The following is a 21405-nucleotide window of genomic DNA, read 5'->3' as shown; positions in this document are numbered from 1 at the left end:
GTCGTAATTGAAGTGCAGGGAGCTCAAAAGCAGAATTGCGGCTTTTCGAAATGCAGCGTTAGCATTTATGGCGACAAGTTACGATCGCACATAATTCAAACACTAAATGCTCGTTACAAAGTACTGAAGCAGGAGGAAGAGTGTAAGTCTTAGTAGCACTAAGATCTTGGACACTCTAACGAAAGGGATACCCAGAGTATATTTTAAACCGTTGCGAATAAAGAATATACTGGCATATAGAGATCAGTTAATTGGTGGAGATCTCCAGCCAACGAATTTAAATAATTTGTCAATATTTGTTCTCACGACAGTGAGCTCTACATAAATACTATGGATCCCAAATTTCATCTGATTAAGGACTGTTAACTCGGCCGCATTCCTTAAAATTATGAAGAATATTTTCTGCAACTAAAAAGCAAAAACAAGAATCAAATTAACACAGAAGGCGATTAAGCCAAATCTTTTAACCGATATAATGAGATTAACGATCGCTTAATCTGAGTGGAAGAAATTGGCTGTCAATAACGTTGCTAAGGATCTATAAAACTTTCTGAACTTTTCAAAAACGTTCGCGTAAAAAACCTTATACAATGTTTGGATGAAGAAAATATTTTCGCTCTATTGTATACTCTATAAATACTGCTCTGAAAGTTCTAACGTCAAGTGAAAAAGAGAAGAAGAAGACTTACTTTGTATGATTGAAGTATTTTCTTTTTATAGACAGGTTAGTTAAATAGTTTGACTTGCTACTCATTAACAACTTTCATTGTCACGTGTTCCTTTTGCCACTATAAATATTCTTTAAACTTTTTTTCAGTGTACCAAACAACTTATTGCCAAGCGTTGCGCTTTGAACTGGTTCTCAAGCAAGTAGTCTACATAAACAACATATATGAATGTGTGTACATAATAAATACTTCCGTCACTGCAAATAAGTCATGAGTGCGACAATTATTATTATTCTATCACATTTGGCTCAATGAGCCAATACACACACGCACAAGTCTATTAATTTTTATAAAAACACCGCTATGTGGCGCAGTGTGTACGCATGTTTTTCTTTAATAAATAAAAGTTAGTTAGACAGGCGAGTACTTGTCGTAATTCGAACCAGAACAACAAGTGTTTGCGACTGATTGGGCGTGTCGCATGCTGTACAGAGCCAAGCAACATATATTTGTATATTTATATATATACATATATATATATATATGTGTGTATGCATTTGTGTGTGTGTATATTTGTTGTAGGTAGCGCGTTCCGCTATGCGCTTCCTGCTAACGGCAGGTAAATATTTACAAAACAATATATACATACATGCATATGTACATATGTATGTATGTATAGTATGTTTAGAACGACAAAGTATCAGCAGTCGCTTATGTCACTCATACGCCCGGGGGTCTGAAAAATTCTTACAAGCATTTAAGCTCTGTTTGGCCTTCCGCCGGTTCGAAAGTGTGTATTTATTTGCGTTACATAAACAATTGAGCGTCAATACAGAGTTCGAGGGATTTAATTTTTTATTTCTTTTATTAGTTTTTGTACGCGCTGGCGTTATCTATGATTTGTGCGCATTATTCGAATCTCAATTTCAAAAAAATTCTTTTGTCGCATGCAGCCGTGTGCGCAGAATTTTAAAGACTGTGTAGCGCTTTGAGCTACACTTCGTCATATTTAAATTCTTTGTTTTTGCTTTTATTCGCCACCTTCTTGCTTTGTCTGTCAGCGTTATTCGTAACGTAATTGATTTCGCTCGAAAATTATTTGGAGCACTTGGCGCCGAATTAAAATTATGTGTCGTAATAATTTCAGCACTTCAAGTGCAAATGAATATAAAACAATGAAATTGTATATTTCGTTTTATTTTCGAAATTATCGCATCCAAACGGCTTATTCAGTTCATGTGACGCCTTTCGGCACTTGACTCAACCATTTTCATTTTCATTTTATTAACGCGCAGTGTCTGTGTTTCTGCTTTCTGTGGCATGTGCGCTTCGGAATTCTAACTGCCCGATTTCAATTTCGATTTTTCATTACTTTTTCTTATATTTCTATTACTTGTACGTGCCGGGCATGCCCAGTAAATTGTTTTTATATTTTCGAAAGTCTTATAAGCATTTGTTAAGTAAGCACTTATGCACATGTGCTACTAATGCGCATTCTAACAATTCGCCGTCTATTTGAATTGATTTTCGAAGTCATTCGATAATCGCGAAAAAGAAACAAAATGGTTTCAGTAATAATGTTTCAATATCTACTGTGAATAGTCATAAATTAATGGACTGCCATCGGTTCCACATTGAAATCAGTAAAACAAAATTATTATTGAATTACAAACTGATGAAACAATAAACCAATAAATGTCAATATGTGGAAAAAAATTTCGAAAAACTCGAAAATAAATGATCAAGTACAAAGCTCAAGTAAACGCGGATAAGGCATTCGCTTTCAAATTGAGTATTTATATCTTTTCACCACGAATGTTTCAAGACCGAAGTTTAGAATTTTAAAACAAATCGAATTATAGTCCGATATTCGTTATATAAAAAGAGGCGTAGTTAAACAACCCTTTCCTCTATTTTGTGACGAGCTTGATCGTGTATGTAAAAGACATTTTGCCATAAATTTATGAGAGCGACAGATTGCAAAAATAACTAGCTGTGAACGATTGAAATTCATCATATCGTTTTCAGCTATGTGGGCGTGGTTGAAATCCGATTTCAAGCTATGTCGGTCGTTAATAAATTAGTATACTTCGAACTTTTTCTAGGCTGGTCCAGTTTACCAGCGTAATCTCAACTGAACATGGTTTCTCAAATAAAAAGGACGGCAATCCATCCATTGAATATTTATATTTAATCTCCCGTGTTTAGAACTTGTATATATTAAGCTCTCCAACCACCTTGTCGTTACTTATGGTAGAGTTAGTAGTCAGATATTCTATATGTACCCAATTCATCCAATTTTCACTTTTAAAACAGGTTCAGATCAGTAAATGGGCTTTAACGTTCTACGAAATATTGGAGAATCGAACAGTTTTCTTATGTTGATTATCTTAATCATCTCTAAAATTTGTCGGGTATTTTTCTTATATCAGAACCACTTTTGCAATAAAGCATAATTGGATAAGGATAGTAGGTTTTTTTGGTGGAACATTAAATTAAAATATGCATGTAATATACATAGAATCCCACAGATTTAAGAGCTAGTAACTCTAGTTGAAATCGAATTCGTCGCTAATGCATTAAGTTCAGCAGCTTTTTAATAACCGTTTTATAATCTGAGGCCCATGATGGCCCATGCATTTCGTCTTTGAGCAAGTTAAACGTGGGTTAAAAATGGCTGAATTTTTCATCTCCCGGAGTACTAGTAGGATATTTCTACTGTAAGCTTTTTGTGGTAGAGTAGGTTTCATGAGTTTATAATCATCAATCATTCGAATAGCGCGGTACGGATCGCACAAATAATTCGAAGACCAACAACTAGTCACACCGGAAATGTATAAGTTCTATGACATGGAGCCTGAAATTACAAAGCATCTGGTTTTAGATTGCTTAGCAATCTATAGACGCAGCAACAAGGCCCTAAAAGACACTCATATGAACCAAGAACGCATAGATTCACCAGCACCAGCATCCTTGAACATATAAGTGAGCTTGGTCTAAGTCAGTCCTTTTGCAAGAGGAGAAGGCACAATAGTCCAAAAGTCACAGTACATATCTCAAAAGCTTTATATTTTGATAGTCGGTGAAGACTGCTCCAAAAACAGTAACTGTTAGATTGCTGGAGCCGAAATTATTCCTGCAGACACGTCAGAAACATTTCTAAAGAATAGCATGGGCAATCACAATCAAGACTTATAAACTATTATTCATAGAGTGTTAACTTTTATTTACTACTTTATTGTAATTAATATCGTCGATGTTGGAAATCCGTCTGTGCTAGATTTCGAGTTCGAGTTTTTCGAAACAGCTTGTTTTCTGGACTTACTGTTTGTGCAACTCTTCGGCGATTCTTTTAATAACAAACTGGGAATCGAAATAAATGTTCACAATCAATGGTCACAAGAAAAAAATGAGAATATTGTTTTTCAAGATTCGATGTTTGAATGGTAGTTTTAAATATGAAGGAAGGCTAAGAGACCTTAATACCCAACCCTTAGTTTTCCTTAAGAATTTAGGTGAAAAGCAGTTGAATTTTGTTATAATTTTTTTCTTTTGCTTTCGAAAACACGATTTTGAACGCATGCGCTTTTTACTTGTAACCACATTCGTACTGACAAAAGCGTGTAAAGTAACCAGCTATAATTTGATTTATTAAATTTGCGTGCCCGGATACAATTAAGAACTCCAGAATTTGTAAGGTAGCTAAGATTTAATACTTCAAACGACAATAATGTGTTTCTTTTAACTATTCGACAGCTCCGGCATAGCTAATTCATAATTACCACTCGTTCTTTTTAATAATTTAAATTCTTTGTCTCACAGTTGAAATCTTTATAGCCACAGAAATGCTATAAGCTGAGGTTTCATAATATTTGAATTGTTGAAATTTTTGATTTTTGGCACGAATTGATTACCCTGCCGCTTGCCCTGCCGCCAATAGCTACCTGATATAATCTATTTTGATGGCAGTACGTGCTTTGAGTGCTTTAGCAACAACTCAGAGTACATGTCATACATATATATTATATACATATATAGTATATAGCATAATATATATAGACTTACATATTTACATATATATTTATATACGTATATATTCCTATATACATACAAGCACAAGTATATAGTATACATATGTAAATTTCGTAAAAAGTTTCAAAGGCAACAGGAAGAAAAGATGTGTCTGTGCGTCAATCATTTCTCCATTTATGGTGAATTTACTACGAAACTAGTTTCAGGTAATAAAAGGAATCCCAGGAAGTTTAATCAAATTGAATAGGCATTAATTTCAATATTTTTATGCTCTTCTTATTTAACTTTTTCCTTTTAAATACTCAACGAAGCGTTTATGAACAGCTATGCAGCCAAACCTGCCGAAGCTTACGACTGCGAGACTGTGAAATAGTAGTCTAGTACGCTACTGCTAGCAACCACTAGTTACTTGGTGAATGTCCCAGTAAGAAAAATCACTTATTTCAAGATCAACTTCCTAAGACTGGTCGGCTTTTTTATAATTAAAAAGAAATGATAAAAACCAGACGAGGCCTTGACTTATGCCGATTGGGCTTTTGAGCTTAGTTAAAAGAAAATTATGATAATATGAATAAGAAGTATACAAGCGTCAAACAAGTGTATCAAATTAATGAGAATTAAGGAAATTTATCTACTTTTAAATTCTATGGAGTAAAGGGGAGTTAAAATTTTTAATCTGACATCATATAGCCTAATGGATCATGTACTGTATAGACCTGAATTTGTAATTCATGCTCTTTTAACTTTTAATAATCCTAGTAATATCATTTATATTCAAGTTAACGGCAATATTTCTAGGTTTTGTCATCATAATTAGAGTAACAAAATATGAGGAAGCTACAGACAGCGAGAGCTTGTATATTGAGCAATTGATGGTGTTAACTCTTCTCAACTATATATATATTTCTATGAAATACTTCTCATAGATCTCATAGAGAATGAACTGTTTTTCCATCTACCAAAATTTCTACTTACAACTTCGATTCTATAGATTATAGATTAAGGATTGATTTTCTATGACATTACCACCAGCAACTTCTTCATTTATTAACATCTTCAGACAGACAAGCATGACTGAATCGACTCGCTATATAGTATAAGTATATTTTATAAGGTCTCCGACGCTTCCTTCTGGACATTACAAGCATCGTAGCAAACTTAATATACCCGGCTCAGAGTTATAAATAAAAGAAGGACCAATTTATTTTCAGAACCCAGTTTGTACGAGATGAACCAAAAGTCTCGCACTACAAAGTACCATAGATACTTCAAAAACTCACAAGTTTACTGCGTAAGGATTTGCCATTGACAAGTTAGCTTTATAATAATAGGAAAAAATCGATTAGTATAATGCAACTTCAGCGAAATAGATTTCACAGAAGAAGTATGTGAATCAGATTAGTTTTGGCACCATTTGTAAAGAACGTTCTTAAGACAGTGGGGTTTTCGTCAGCAAATTGGACCAATATTATTAACCAGACAAGCTCTATAATATCAGAATTGTAGGCGTTGTAGTCGTCACTTTTCCTACAAGGTCTTGCAATTTCTTTCCTCAGTACTAGAGGTAGTTAGTTTATGTTCATTTAAACCGATTAATATACCATGCATGTAATCGGTATTTATGTGACGGCAGCCCACATATATACATATCAAAAAGCGATAATAAAATAATACGTTTTTTACAGTAAATACTTCCGTAATTAATGCCACATAACACACAACGATAAAATAAACCGACTCGCTAGGCAAAATCAAGACAAATTTATGCACACATTTAGTACTGAAAACCGAAACAATAACTTGTAAATGCAGATTAAGCCAAGCAAGCGTTTAAGTAGCCGATCAAAAGCTCAACAGACGCAGTTGATTACTGCTGATTACACTTGATTGCGGGGCGACATAAAAGCGCACAACTAAATACTTTACGATTATCTGCGCACTCAAGTCACACCTACTCGTTTGTCTGTACAAATATTTACAAAATTCACAATTATTCCAGAATATTAATATGCAAGGCAGGCAATAATTGTATTAGCGACAGCTTTAAATATCTAATCATAAATGTGCGCATATAGGCGATAGTCATTACAACGTGGTTACACCTTGATCGACAGAAATGGTTCCGTGTTTTTGTTTACAAACCGAAATTCGCATTGAAAGCTTATGCAAATGGCTAAGACATGGCTCGTTTATTCACGTTCTTCTATTGTTTAGAAATTATTTTTATTACTATTATTATTCAATGTTATGTTTGTTATTTTATGAGATTTTTATGCTATCGAAAGGCATTCGCGCACCAGCTAATATAATATTTAGCCCTTCCTTTTGCATTACGAATTTTAAGTTTTATTCCGACTTTTTATTATTTAAAACTTATTTGCTTTTGAATATCACAAAAAGCAGTGTCACAGTGTCACAGCGTCTTTCTAATAGCGGCTGATTGTTGCGATTTCAATCGTGATTGACGTACGATTGATGCCTTTGGTGAAGTGCAATAAATTAAATTAAATATTTTTTAAAATATACAAAAATCAAATATGACATTTTATTAACTACAAGGCAGAGAAACCCTTCGGCATTACAGCTATTAGACCAAATCATCGCTATAGTAAAAGTCTTTCAATTTAATAAAAAATACTGTAGGTCGTTGCCAAACCGCATTGAATTGGACTTCTATTTTGCTGCCGCGTTCAACGAAATTGCTCCATTTTTTCACCAGCGATTCTTTTCTACACCCAACCTTCAGCGCAATGCACTCTGTGAAGAAAGTTGGCGCTAAGGTAATTGCCAATACTAAGGCCTTCTAAGAAGTAAAACTGAGCAATCGAAATGACATTGCAAGATGGAAGGATCGTTATAATCGGTGTATCACATTTGAGTTTGCTCAAAAATTCAAATTGCGACAAGCAAATATGTTTTACTTCAACAAAAGTTACGAACTTTTCACTCTGTGTCTTGCATGTGTCAAACGGCTCTCAATCATATATGCTATAATTATGCGCAGAAAATGAACTGATAACCAATAACAGATGTTTAACAACACCCAAAAAGATTACATATTCTTTTTTAGTGGCACTTGTTAACAAATTTTGATTGTTTTGGTTTTCAGATCCCTACAAAGGGTTGACAGCTCAGTGGAAATTTTTGTGATACTTTTTTCAAAATGATTTGCAAATTTAATATCAATAATTTTTTAAAATTCTTTTTAATATTTTAGACATTTTCCGTATTTCCTTGTTTGGTGTTTTCTTCTGCTTGCGACGTCACGCCACAATCAGCTGGTTGTCAAATAGTAAAGTCAATGGCTCTTGAACAAAATGCATAATCTTTCTCTTTTTAAATCCAAGAGTTAGCCGTTCAGATTTTCAGAAATTTGTTAGATTTAATTGAGCACAACAATATATCGTCACCTAAAATACAAAATAATGTAACAACATTTTCGGAAACTTACAGGGGAAAGAATAGAACACGTTATAAAATGGAAGATACGTGAAGCAAAATTTAAACATTGGTTAAAACAGGGTTATATCTGATAGCAGAATCTAAAAATGTTGGACATATGTACTTATATGTATGTAGATACTTTGAAGTAGTAGATCGTAATCAGTGAAACACTCAATTTCGAATTTTTTGATCATACGTTATTTTGCATTTTAGGTGACGATATATAAATATATGTGCATTTTTTATTGAGCTATAAATTTATAAAATATTTCGAATTTGTCTCTTTATATTTTAAACTTTGATAAAAGCTATTGTAAAGTGACGTAAAGTGTCAATAAAAATCACAAGGAATGAATTTAAAGTAAATATACATACATATGTATAGACCATATTATATATATTTGTGACCTAAATCTAAGCAGATTATTTATGAAGAGCAAAATTTGCTCGACGGCTACAAACGGTTTCCTAAAAATTAGCATACGTTTTTGGCAGGAATCTAATTGTTATCAAGCTTAAAAATCATGCAGAAAGCAACGAAAAGTAGAGCGATTGAAATATGTATATACTTACATATTTGCATCATTTAAACACACTTTAGAATTCATAGAATTTTGCCTCTCACGTTTTGTCAATTTCGATAATTCGACGCGATTATTAACACTAAATTAACTTCAAAGCTGTTTTAATTCGCCGGATTTGATCAGGTTCATCATTTTCGTCTTGTTATGTATTTTATTTTATGCCTTAAGCCAACAGCTTCTTATATTTGCATATTTTTTTTGTGACTATTGGTGCTTAGCTTCCAAAACTTATTAAAAACCATTTATACTAAAAGCTATTTATCTTAATAATTCTGGGTAAGAATGTGCGATTGGCTAGTTTTTGTGAATGAAATGAATTAAAATCGCTTGTTGCCACTCACAAGCGGAATTGAAATCAAGAAAACGGAAACCTAGCGAGAACTGACTGCACAGAAGCATACATACATATGTATACCATATGTATATGTATGTAGGAAAAAATAATAAAAACAAATCGAGATAAATGTTGCCCAGATAAAATGTATGAGAAGCTTGCCGGCAGAGTAAATGGAAGTGACAAAAAAATTCATTCACGAAAGCAAAATATGAAAAATATCCATTTCGAAGATGACAACATCGGCTTCTGAATTATAGCAAAGGTGATGAAAAAAATCCCTTTAATATGATATCAATGTGATTTTATACAGTTCTATTTTACAATTTAGTTTTAACTTGCATAGCAAAACGAAATGAAGGCATTGCAAGTATTAACTTTCTATAATCACTGCTACATACATTAGAGTAGGGCCTTAAAAATTCAGATTTATGAGTTTTAAGTCTCAACTCATAGATTTTCGGTAATGGGAAAAAAATTTAGTTAAATTTTTCTAGAAAAATTTCGCAAATATTTTTAAGGAGGAATGTTTCCGAGTTGACAGTACTTGGCAGTAAAGAATTCAGGTTCATTCCGTTTTCGTAAATACGCCTGCCTTGGCAGTGGCATATGCTACAGAACCAACACATATTTATGGGCGACATATTTGAGAGTAGTAGTATTGATTTTTTCATTGGTGGCGTTTTTTACGTGGCGGGTTCTAAACCTAGCGCACAACCCTGGGGAAGGATGATTCGCTTTCTCACTTTGGCGCTTCTTCAAACGGATGTTTTTTAGCTACCCAGAGAATACTTGGTTTAAGATCGGAAGTCGTGAGCTGTTTGAGCCATATGTAAAAAAAAAATCGTTTCTGGCCACTACCGTGAACTTCTACACATGCCTTCATGCTCCCGCGGCTATAACCGCGTAAGCGCTGTCTACGTTAATTGTCAGCTAAATTAACACTTTTGGCCCCATATAAGCCTAGCGATCGTTAGATAATCTCACGCACTTTAATTTTTAAAATACAGTCCAATTTTTGAGAAGATAGGGTTCAAAGATCTTAACTTGAATCATACAAGAGTCTTATTTTTTATTCAAATTAGTCTCCACAGCAGATTTGTTATGCGTTTATAACATTTCCTTAGTCCGTATATATCTGGCTTCAAGAACTGTGACATAAAAATAGTGAATTTGAAACTGTCCATCTCTGATCAGGCGAGATCTCCTATGCAAATCTAATATACCACGTTTGTGAACTTATTTCTTAAATTGCCATGATATTATTATAAATCATAAATAATTATTTATTACACATTTTATTACATATAATAACATAAATAAGCGCACAAAGATTGCAAGCAAAGGTCAGACAATTAATTTGTCTTATGAAATATTCATTGAATGGCGTTTATTAATTTTGAATATTTAATATAATTTTGATATTTATATTTCAGAGTTTATTTCAATAATAAAATAATAAAATGAAACTGTCTACATACATTTGATAGAGGCTATAAGATGCTGTAGGAATTCTAATATCTGCTATTTTATATGATTTATTGGCATTTGCGCTTGTGCAGTGCGAAAATGAGTAATTAACTCTCCTCGCTGTTTTCTCCTACACAAAATTCGTGTTCGGAATAATTAACGGTAATTAATTTATTTTGCAATTTGCATAGAAGACTTAAATACACGTGATTGACTTTAAAGTCGTTTAATCGATAATACTATACATGGACACAACAGAAAAATTTTCTCAGAAGTTATCTCGTTTATATTAGAATGGACCAAGATTATAACGTTTCGAAAATTAGTTTTCAAATTGTTACCGATTAATTAAATTAATAAAATTTCTCTTTATTTTACTTTCAGTTTTCATCGTGTGCCACACATCACCGCAGTATTTATATAAGTATATACATATTAAGCCATATCAAGGGTATTAAAGCAGTCATGTCGATACTAAATTCATTGCTTATTGTTGTAATTTGGTCTATTGTTTGGTAGTGCCAAAGCAACAAGCGTGTAAAAGGCATAGGAGAATTGCAAGATTAATTGTACAACATATTATAAGGTGTGCTTTTATAGAGAGCGCAATGTTACTAATTTGACGTTAAATTATTGACTGATGGAAACTTGTTCAAAAAAGCGGACTCTCTGTATAAATATAAAATACCGTTATAATCTGATAATGGGTGTTTAAAATTCGAAAAAGCTTGGAGAGTAGTGGTATAAATCAGAAAAAAACAAACTGGCATAAATATAAGTAACTTGCTTAAATAAAAGAAACTGGTATAAATAAAATTAACTGGTATAATACAAATCAATTGGTGTAAATAAATAGAGGTAGAATATACTATGGTTATGCGACTTTGTGAAAGCTTTTTTAAATTAAACAATGCTTGGAGAGTAATGAATCGAACAAATTGACTAGTATAAAACAAATTTGGTATAAATAGAATAAACTGATATAAATAAAGACAGAATAGAACGCGATTGTCCCACTTTGAAAAGAGTGTTTTAAAATCAACAAAGCTTGGATGGAATTGAACAAACAGATGGTATAAGCTGGTATAAATTAAATAAACTGGTATTTACGGTTTTGCGAACTTGTGAAAGGTGTTTTATATTAAACAAACTTGAAATGTAATAAATCGAACAAGCAAGTGATATATATAATCAAACTGGTATAAATAAACAGAGAAAGAATATATAGCGGTCATGCCACCGTGTGGAGGAAACCACTTACCCTATTATACTGTTCTTTTTTTGGCGAATCGAATACTACAAATTTTTCATCACAAACATCTCATCTAATAATTTTCAATAACCCTAAAACACGGTTAAAATTGCTCGTGAGACACCCTGTTCATCATATTAACGGTTATGCTATGTATAAATATATAAAGTATGAACAGCATTTTCACCGACAATATTCAAAAGCAGCAGCTTTTAAGCGTAAACAGCGCTGCCACTTACAACTATAAACCTTTTCATTTTGCCACTAAGTCGATGACCTTAAATAATCACATGAAATGCGGTTAAGCGCGCAAAAACAGTATTTCTTTCCTGCATTTTCCACTTTTTAAGCATTTTACTATTATTTACATTATACTACATTTTTGTTGCTTGTATTTTGTTGATTTTGAGCCACCGGTTTTGTTGGACGGATTTCAGTGTGTCAACGCTGCTTTTTTGCTATCGCATGGAGCTGCCTAGCTACCTACTGAGCATTTGCGTATGTATGTATGGAGTATGCATAATTATTATTTTCCATATATACTCGTATTTTACCGTCACTATTGCTGTCATTGGCCTGAAGTTGTAATAAATTACAACAGAATTACTCATAACGCGCGCGCTGAAGCGGTTGCCGGCCAAGTCCGAACTGCGGTGCGAAAGAAAAACGCACGAACGGTCACAGCTGCAAATGAGCACACTGACATTCATACATACTATATACATATGTATGTGTGTATTCATATGTGCGCATTAAGTCGCGTCGACTGTGGCTAGGCGTGCTTTCGGAGCACCCTAGCGGCCAACAAAGGTCAGCGTGGGGAAGTTGAAAAGACGTTTTGCTGCCGCCGCCGCGCCGCGCCGCCTTGCATGCAACCGTAACGAAAGCAAAAACTAGGCATTCATAATAAGCGTACAAGAGTTACTGCAATGTTTGCATAAAAGCTTTTGTCCGAATACAATAGCGCTCATTGCTTGTTTCCACCAATTCGGTTTTCGTTTTTGTTGCTGCGCGCACAGTGGACAAGAGTGATGCAATATTGAAATTTGTTTGTGCGGAATTGAAGGTCATTATTTTTTCTGTCGTATGGCTCTCCGGACTTTCTTATTTCTGTTTCGTTGGCGAGTTTTTGTGGTGTCATATTTTACAAAAGCGTAAGAAAGAGATAGATAGATACAGAATTACATGAGCAACGAAGCTTAAAGTTTGTACTTCTTTATATTGTTAAATGGTAGATAATAAAACGCTTTAGGACCATTCTCGCAATGTCTGGTATAGGTCATCAAGCAGCCATAGGTCACTTAAGTTCTGGTTAACTTCACAAAGACTCCTTCTCACGGTAAAGAATCTTTTTTTAACCAGTACTGAACCGATTTATGACTGCTAATCAGATATTCCAGAGACTGAGAAAACGGCCCTTAGTGTGTTTGCTGCCTGCTAATGCCTAAGCAAAGTCATTTCCAAATTGTATAGAGCTATTAAACAGTTCTACAGAAGTTCTTGAAATTGATCAACAATTGATATTTAGAAGTGGCATTTGGTTGCATAACCTGAAGAAAACCCGTTAATATTGTCCTTTCCCATTTTATTCGGTTTTGCCCAATCGAAATGAAGGCAGATCGAACTTTGAAAGGATTCCAAAAACCAAAACGAGGAAGTTTGTATGTCATTACAACAACAATATGGATAAGATAATACTTTAGTATCTTTCATGTAACCAAAAGGAACTCAAATCTTGATCTTTCAAAAAGCTTTGAATCGATTGTATTCTTAAAAAGTATTTGGATATTTTTTACCGTTACAGCAACCACAGACGATGCTATCAAGTGTTATATCTCTAAAACTATTTGAGAAATCTCAGTGTCTGATATGATATTTGGTTAGGTTAGTTAGCTAACTAACTAAGACACTATTAAGAAAATATCGAAAAGATATACATATGTATGTATGTACATTAAGAGCATGTCCATACTTACATACATACATTAATTAAGTACGATATATAAGCATTCCTTTGTTTTTGATTTAGTACCATATAGAGCTTAAAAGCGAACCCAACTATGCCAAATTAAATAATGTCGATCCCTTAAGAAGGATTTTTTTATTAGAATGTTAGCGGCTGTAGTTATTGAGAAGAAAGGCAGGCATAGTTTTGGATACTTAAAACGAAAGGGCGATTATCTCGGAGGCCGAAATCTCGTTGCAAAAGTTTTTTTTTTTTAATTTGAGAAGAGTACAGTAATATAACATTAAATGAAAAATTTTTCTGTGAGAACAATTTATACAAAAAACTTCTCTTACCCCAAAATAGTTATTAAAAAACTTTTGAATGTAGGGATTTTTGTTTTTTTTTTTCAGACCCTTCGTAATTTAAAAAGGAAGAAGCTCAAGGTTAGGTTTGTCTCTATGTAAAACGAACGTCAAAGAAAAATATTCTTCCTTTTTAGCCATTTTTATGTTTTCTATTTATGCTCACTTTATTAGAGGCAAAAAAGCATCTAATCTAAAAAAGACATCTTGAAATTTTTTAATTGGTCAGTTTAAGAAGCTTTTCGAGTTCTAATGTATGCGCATGCTGTCAACGTGGGTCTCTTTTTTATCCATAAGGGAGAGAGAATAATCACAATTTGCTTTCTCTTTAAGAAAATATAATTGAAAATATTTTTCTTAATTGGATAATAAAGTTTTTCAAGTTCAGTGAAAGTGATAATAAGATAATACTCACATAATATCGAACATTCTTTGATTTTGGAATATGAACACTATTTTGAAGAATTTTTTTCAAAATACATATGTATGTATGTACATATATTGTGTCACTACCCTTGAAACCTGCCTCGTTGAACTATGGAGACCCCCGGCGAGTTCGTCTTGTTGCACCGCATGCATTCAATTCTTAAGCGAGTGTTCGTTTGCTCGCTTACTTAAGAAAATATTAATATTATAGTAATTATCTAAAGGGTCGACTCTGAATTATACTGAAGATGTCTACAAGCCGAGTGGACGATATTTAATATGGAGTCACTGTTGCATGTACGAGTATGTATGTAAGTACACAAGCGAGTATGTGAGTGAGCATGTGAGTACTCGTTTGTGGGCAAGCATGTCGAAACCATAATTATGCTTCACATGGTTCATTGGGTTACCTCGAAAAAGGGTTAGTAAGCAAGCGCAAAACTATTGAAATGCTAACTATATGCAAAGGAAATTCAAAACAAAAAAAGAAAAAAGTGATGAAGAAAAACAAAAGCAGGCGAAAACAACAATGAGACAACCAGTGAAGACGCAACAACAAAAATATGTATGTATGATAATTAGATACATATATGCGTATATGGAATATATTATTTGTACATAATTATGTATACATGTGTACCTGTGTATATATATGTACATATGAGTGCATTTGAGCCGTTTAGCGTTATTGGCGGTGTGCAGGAATGCATTCCGTATATACATACATACATATATATTTGTTAATATGCACGAGTATGTATTATATGTAAGCACATAAGTATGTATGTATGTAAACGAATGTGGACCAAGTGCGCGGCGCTGGTCTATGCCAACGACCGAACAGCGCGCCAGACGTTCAATCGAAGAGCCAAACAACCGAGCAACCACATGATGGTTTCTGCTATTGTTTCGAACCCAGCTTTACCGCGGTAACGTTCACTTTTTCGCGGGGGCTTACCGAAGAGCGACTCACACACACACAAACACACCTACATACACATTTATTTATATGGTTGTTGTTGGCAGCTATTACGATCGAATTGAAGAAACGTGAGTTTGCATGAAAAGAGTTTGTATGAAGAAATAGGTTAGAGTACGAATTGGGGTTGACGAAGGCAAATGTGGAAGTGGGTATACAAAAAGTTATAAAAAAAATAACGCTTGCGTTGCCAACTATTTAATTTTATAGAAAACGAAAGTTCTTGCTTATTTGCATACGCGTGTGAACTTAAGTGAAAGAGCGCAAAAACAACAACAAAACACTATAAAAAAAGCAAAATATGCGAAACAATACGAAGTTATGCAAATTCGTCGATTCATACTTACATACATATGTATGTATGTATGTATGTACGTATGCTTGTGTGTTTGTATCGGACTGAATATTAAAGGCGAAGAAGTGACGCCTCTGCTAAATTTTAATGGACTTTTGTGTGTTTTACCGCTGTTTAGTATTTGCTAAACTCAGCAGCTAATAAATTAAAACACTTGTAGCTATTTTGTCAACATTTGTTCGAATTTAAGTGTTGCAGAGTGCGAAAATGCCGAAGGAGGAAATCCATAAAAGGTGAATAAAAGGTTAAGCACTAACAAAATTAGTTGCAGATAAGCAGCGAATGAAGAAATAAAAACAAAACAAGAAAAAATGTGAACTTCGGTTGCACCAAAGCAATAATATCCCTCACAAACGCAAAATGTTCCTTACAAGAACGGTCAGTTTATATGGCAGCTATATGCTATAGTGATCCGATCTGAACAATTTCTTCAGAGATTGCACTATTGTCTTCGACAATAGCATGTGACAAGTTTTGGTGCAGATATCTTATCAAATACAAAATTTTTCCATACAAGAACTTGATTTTGAGCGTTCAGTTTGTACGGCAGACCGATATGACTGAATCGATTTAGTTCGCCACGATAGTGTCTCTGACGCTTCCTTATGGGCGTTACAAACTTCTTAGTAAACTTAATATACCCACTTCAGGTTCTAGACAAAGCAGCATAAAAAAATTGTTGCTTTATTTTTTTCAAATTTATTCCTAAGTTAACGTTTAAGTCTCACATGCAGAAGGGAAGTGTTTGAAATACATATGTATGTATGTATGTGAAGCTAATCGGCGGCTAATGTATTATAGCAGAAAGAAAAGTACAAAAGTGTTTTTTTATCAAGAAACAGTTCCTAAAAATATTCCGGAGCTGTCTTTTGGATACCGTATTCATTTATGAAAATTGTCAATAATAGCTTTCCGATGAACAACATGCAATTTGAACTCCTAAGAGGGAATATCTATTTACATATGAGCTTAATATCACTGTTATATGAACCAAGTTTCTTAATAATAAACTCACATATCATTAAGTATATTTGCACTATTAAAATACTAATTGATTCTATTAGACTGCGTTTTCAATGATGAATTTATTTTAACCAAGTATCAAACTTCGTGATTTTAGTTAGTTGAAACTCTAACGCATTTGAGTTCGATATATCGTTCTAAAAGTAGGTTTAGAAAACTCTATTAAAATAACAACGACGTGATATTTCTCAGTGGAGCTTGGAGATGTTCAATCGTAATACACAAGGATTTTCGCAGCACTATTTGACAATAGTTGAAATTTCACTGCATCATGTCACTCCAGAGTCTTACCGACTGACTCCAAAATGGACCGCAAAACGGGGAAACCTAGAGTAAACTTGAAATGTAATGGCGTCTTTATTCTGGGTTGCGCATGTAGTAATGTTCATCGAATATTTAAAAAGGTAACAGTGCCTATAAAATAATATGAGAGCAAATTTTGAAGGCTGAAATCTCTGAAAAATGACTCAAAGTAGAAGAAAGTGCTCTCTTATTAAAAAAGTATCACAAATCAGTACAAACGCTGACAAAATTGGATAAATTGAGCTCCAAATTGCTTGCACATCGCCAGTATTCTTGGTATTTTGTTCCCAGAATCCCTTTCATTGGAAATCGAGAAGATACACACTCTTCGTGAATGTCGAAATTGAAAACTTTAATGGAAGCATGTAGAGTCCTCTCAGTGACACGAAATTAACTTAATTTTAATTGGTCTTTATTTGAAACTAAGGCAACCTAGCATAAGCTTTGACTTCTTTGAAATGTTGATGTGAATATTATATTGAAATATTAATCTCCGTTTTTTTTAGAAATACAAAGGTTTCAAAATAATGAAGGAATTTTATGTCTATTCCAGATACTGCCATATACACGATACTAAGAAAAATCTAATAACTTTTATGTAGGAGTGAATTATGGTAAACTTTCAGTTAACCTGAAATCTGGTACAAATTAAAAAAAATTAATTAAGTTTCTGCGTTGGTATTCTTTATACATAATTCCGTTTCATTATTCTGGCTGTCAAAATTCATAAAACAATTTTGGAGGAATTATTAAATATGTGAAATCACTATTTAAGCCAATGGCATGTTTTTGTTGCAGCATAAACTCGAGTTTAAGGTTTGGCGTGCTTACTGAGTTAAGAGTTTAAGCAATGCAGAGGGTAATCACATATATTTTTAACAACAAAACCAACTTTTTAAAGTAGATTATCTTACTATATTCTGTTGTATAGAGATTTATTTTCATAAAAACAATAAAAGAGTGGTGTTTAAAGCAAATTAAAGAAAAAACTGCGCAATAAAAGTATAATAAAATATAAAACTGCAGCTCAGTTGCGAATTTCTTTGGGAATTTTCAATCAAAATAAATAAAACTAAATTTAAATTAATTAAAAAAAAATAAAATTTGTTGAAACCAACCTTTTAAACGTTTTTGTTGTCGTCGGAAAGAATTCGTAATTGCTTTTCAAAACCCTGATTGTATGGCAATTGATTGGCGACAACACCACAAATTAGATTTGTCGTCAAGTTTTGTTGTTGATTTCGAATTTGTTGATATTAAACACGCACACATCAGCACTTATAAAAGTCACATTTCAAATTAAGCAATTTCCTAGGATTTTTTAACACTCAGTAATGTAGTTTAGTAAAAAATATAATTCGACGGCACAAACATTAGTACGCTTAACACTCAAAAATTGTTCGTAAAATGAAATAATTTTTGAAATAATATGTTTTTGAAGTTTGAATTTTTTTTCAGAAATTTTAATTTTATATTTTTTTCAAAAATTTTAATATTTTATTTTTTGTATTTTTGAATAACTTTTTTTCGTGGTATTTTTTTAATTTTTTTTTTATCGAAAATGGTAATAGTAATCGAAATCGATTTTATGTTTCAATATTTCACACACTTCTCAAGCAGATATTGCTTGTATTGCTGCTGTAAATATGTATGCTTGCATGTACTGTTATGTGTATTTAAAGGCACCCTGGCAAACGATTTGCTCACCTCTTCCTGAAATAAAATATTTTCAAAAAAATGATAGATTTGCAAAACACTTGTGTATGTATTTAAAGCACTTTTCGGATTATTTTCGAAAATATTGGCAATTAGCGACTTCGAATTTATTGGTTATTGGCATATTTTCGAATTTTGTAATTTATATTTTTTTCATTTAAACTTTTTTTAAACTATTTTCGGTTTTTTTTAATTATTTAGTAATTAATCATTTTTATTGGAATATTTTCGAATGTTTTAGTGTTTAATTTTTTCCTTTAATAGTAACATTTTCTCTACAATTTTCGTGTTTTTTTTTGTAATTATTTCCATATTATTTTCGTTATTTTTTTGTAAATAAATATTTGCTAAAACCGCGAAATTTGTGTATTTATTTAGCATACGAAATGTGCATGTGTGTGCGCAATTTGCGCAGAAGTGTCTTTGGCAAATTTGGAAAACTTGCCAAGAAATCGATTTATCTATTTTATAAATAGTTTTAAGATCGCCTGCGCTTACTACAAATTCGTAAATATTGAACTTGACATGAGCAAGAGATTAGTCCAGATATTGACAGTGAACAAATTTTTGAGATTTCGAAAAATGTTTTGCGCCAATTTCAAGGATTTCAATTTTGTAGCGCTTATTTGTTGAATTTTCGTTCAGAATTGCTACTGATTACAAATAAAACATATTTTCAAAAAAAATTATTGAAATCAACTTGGAATTATTTTACTGACTTAAAGAAAATGAAAAGCTATCACAACGGAACACACATTTCCAAACAAACATTCCCGCACAAAAACACTTCCAAAATCACTGCACACACACATACACGCCGCTCTGAAAGTAAACAGCAGAATAAAAACTGCGTCCGGCCGTGTTTGCGTTTATTTTATAATACATTTTATTATTTTTATATTTTTTTTTTAATTTCGCATTCATGTCTTCAGTTAAGGGACAATGTGGGGCGTGGAAGCCAGCAGACGCACTTAAAACGTTTTTTTCGCGCACACATCGCCCGACATACTTCTCATGTGTGTTCTAAATTTAGGCGTTTTGTTTTTAACTTTCCTTTGGTTGCTAATATTAAGCGTTTTGTGGTAAATGGGAACCGTCTTTTGCATTTAAGATTTTGCATAAATTATTGAATTTATTTGAAGTTATTTTTGAGCTGTTAAAAGTCACGTTCAACGACAACGTATTGTCTCAACAGACCGTATTCAATCGGGTATTTGTGTTAAGATTGTGATTATTGAGTCGCATGCATATCGTATCATCAAAAAAATCGAAGTTGAGTTTTTTATTGATTACGACTACCTACATCATATTACATACACATACATATGTACATATATAGTATGTAGTATTTCAGCTTCCGCTATCAGATATAACAAATATATAACCATTTTATAACCAAAACTCAAATTTTCTTTCAATATGAGTGGTTTCTATTAAATCGTTTTTCCTTGGCCTGTAAATTTATGAAAAGTGATGTTATGTTATTTTGCATTTTCGGTGACGATATGCTTTATATTTTTCACAAAAATATAGTTTATTTCATTCATTTTTTTATGTTTATATAAAATATGAAATTTAATTATTTAAAATTTTCTTTATTTAACATCTTTAATTTGAGAATTTATATTTCAAAATCGTCATGGTGTGCGCATAATCGTTTCCATGATATATACATAATTTTTTTTCCTATACAAGTATATTTTCGTAGTTCGTGCAGTAAAATCGCAGCAATTAACGTAGAGGCTGACCTCAAATTTAATTTTGGCTTAAAAGATATGTTGGCATTATGAAAATACTAAGTATATGCAGTATTTTATAAGGTTCAAATTAAAAAAAAAATAATAACAATTTGCACAATCCTTATGATTTGTATGTTAGTTTATTTTTAGTATTATTTGACGCAGTAATAATTACTTCTGAACCACCAAATCTTTTCTTTCAACTATATACAGTCGAAGCCTACAGTAACAGTTATACGTAACGCTGGATGGGTTCTCCGAGCTTGAACAGTTCTTGTTTCGCAATTCAAATGCAGAAATAAAATTAATTTTAATCGCAAAATTTAAGTTAACTTTAGATTTCAGCTGAATAAATATATACCGTATACTACCATAAATAGAAACAGTCACGGGTTATTGATACATTGTGTAAAGGGAAATATGTATTTGTGCTAAGACAATAAGAAAAACAGCCGAAGTCAGAAAAAGTTAATTCCAAAATGGAAATGCGAAATGCCCAGACTATGGCAATACATACTTGGTGAATCATACAATTATTTCATATTTTTAGTTTTTCTATTTTTTTTTAATTTGATCAGCATGTGATCAATATTTACATAAGATTAACGTATCAGGTACGTTCAAAAGCTGATAAGAGGTTTACTATGCCGGTTCTCATTCGATGAACAATTTCTGGTAGTTTTTTGCTTTTGATTTGGCCATAGATCTACCTTAATGTTTACAAGTAATTCTATGCTTACACGGCAGTTTGGTTCCAGCATTAACCGTGT

At 32.7% G+C, this 21405-nt stretch overlaps 1 protein-coding gene across 1 annotated transcript in view; it reads right to left on the bottom strand.

The window, feature by feature from the left end:
* Positions 1 to 21405, bottom strand: part of LOC120773898 (TLD domain-containing protein 2) — a 275286-nt gene that overhangs the window by 176585 nt on the left and 77296 nt on the right. The window lies entirely within an intron of this gene.

The sequence above is a fragment of the Bactrocera tryoni genome, chromosome 1 (genome assembly GCF_016617805.1).
Source record: "Bactrocera tryoni isolate S06 chromosome 1, CSIRO_BtryS06_freeze2, whole genome shotgun sequence".
NCBI classification, from domain to species: Eukaryota; Metazoa; Arthropoda; class Insecta; order Diptera; family Tephritidae; genus Bactrocera; species Bactrocera tryoni.
The sequence above is the reverse complement of the archived record's forward strand: the minus strand, read 5'-3'. Positions and strand labels throughout refer to the sequence as shown.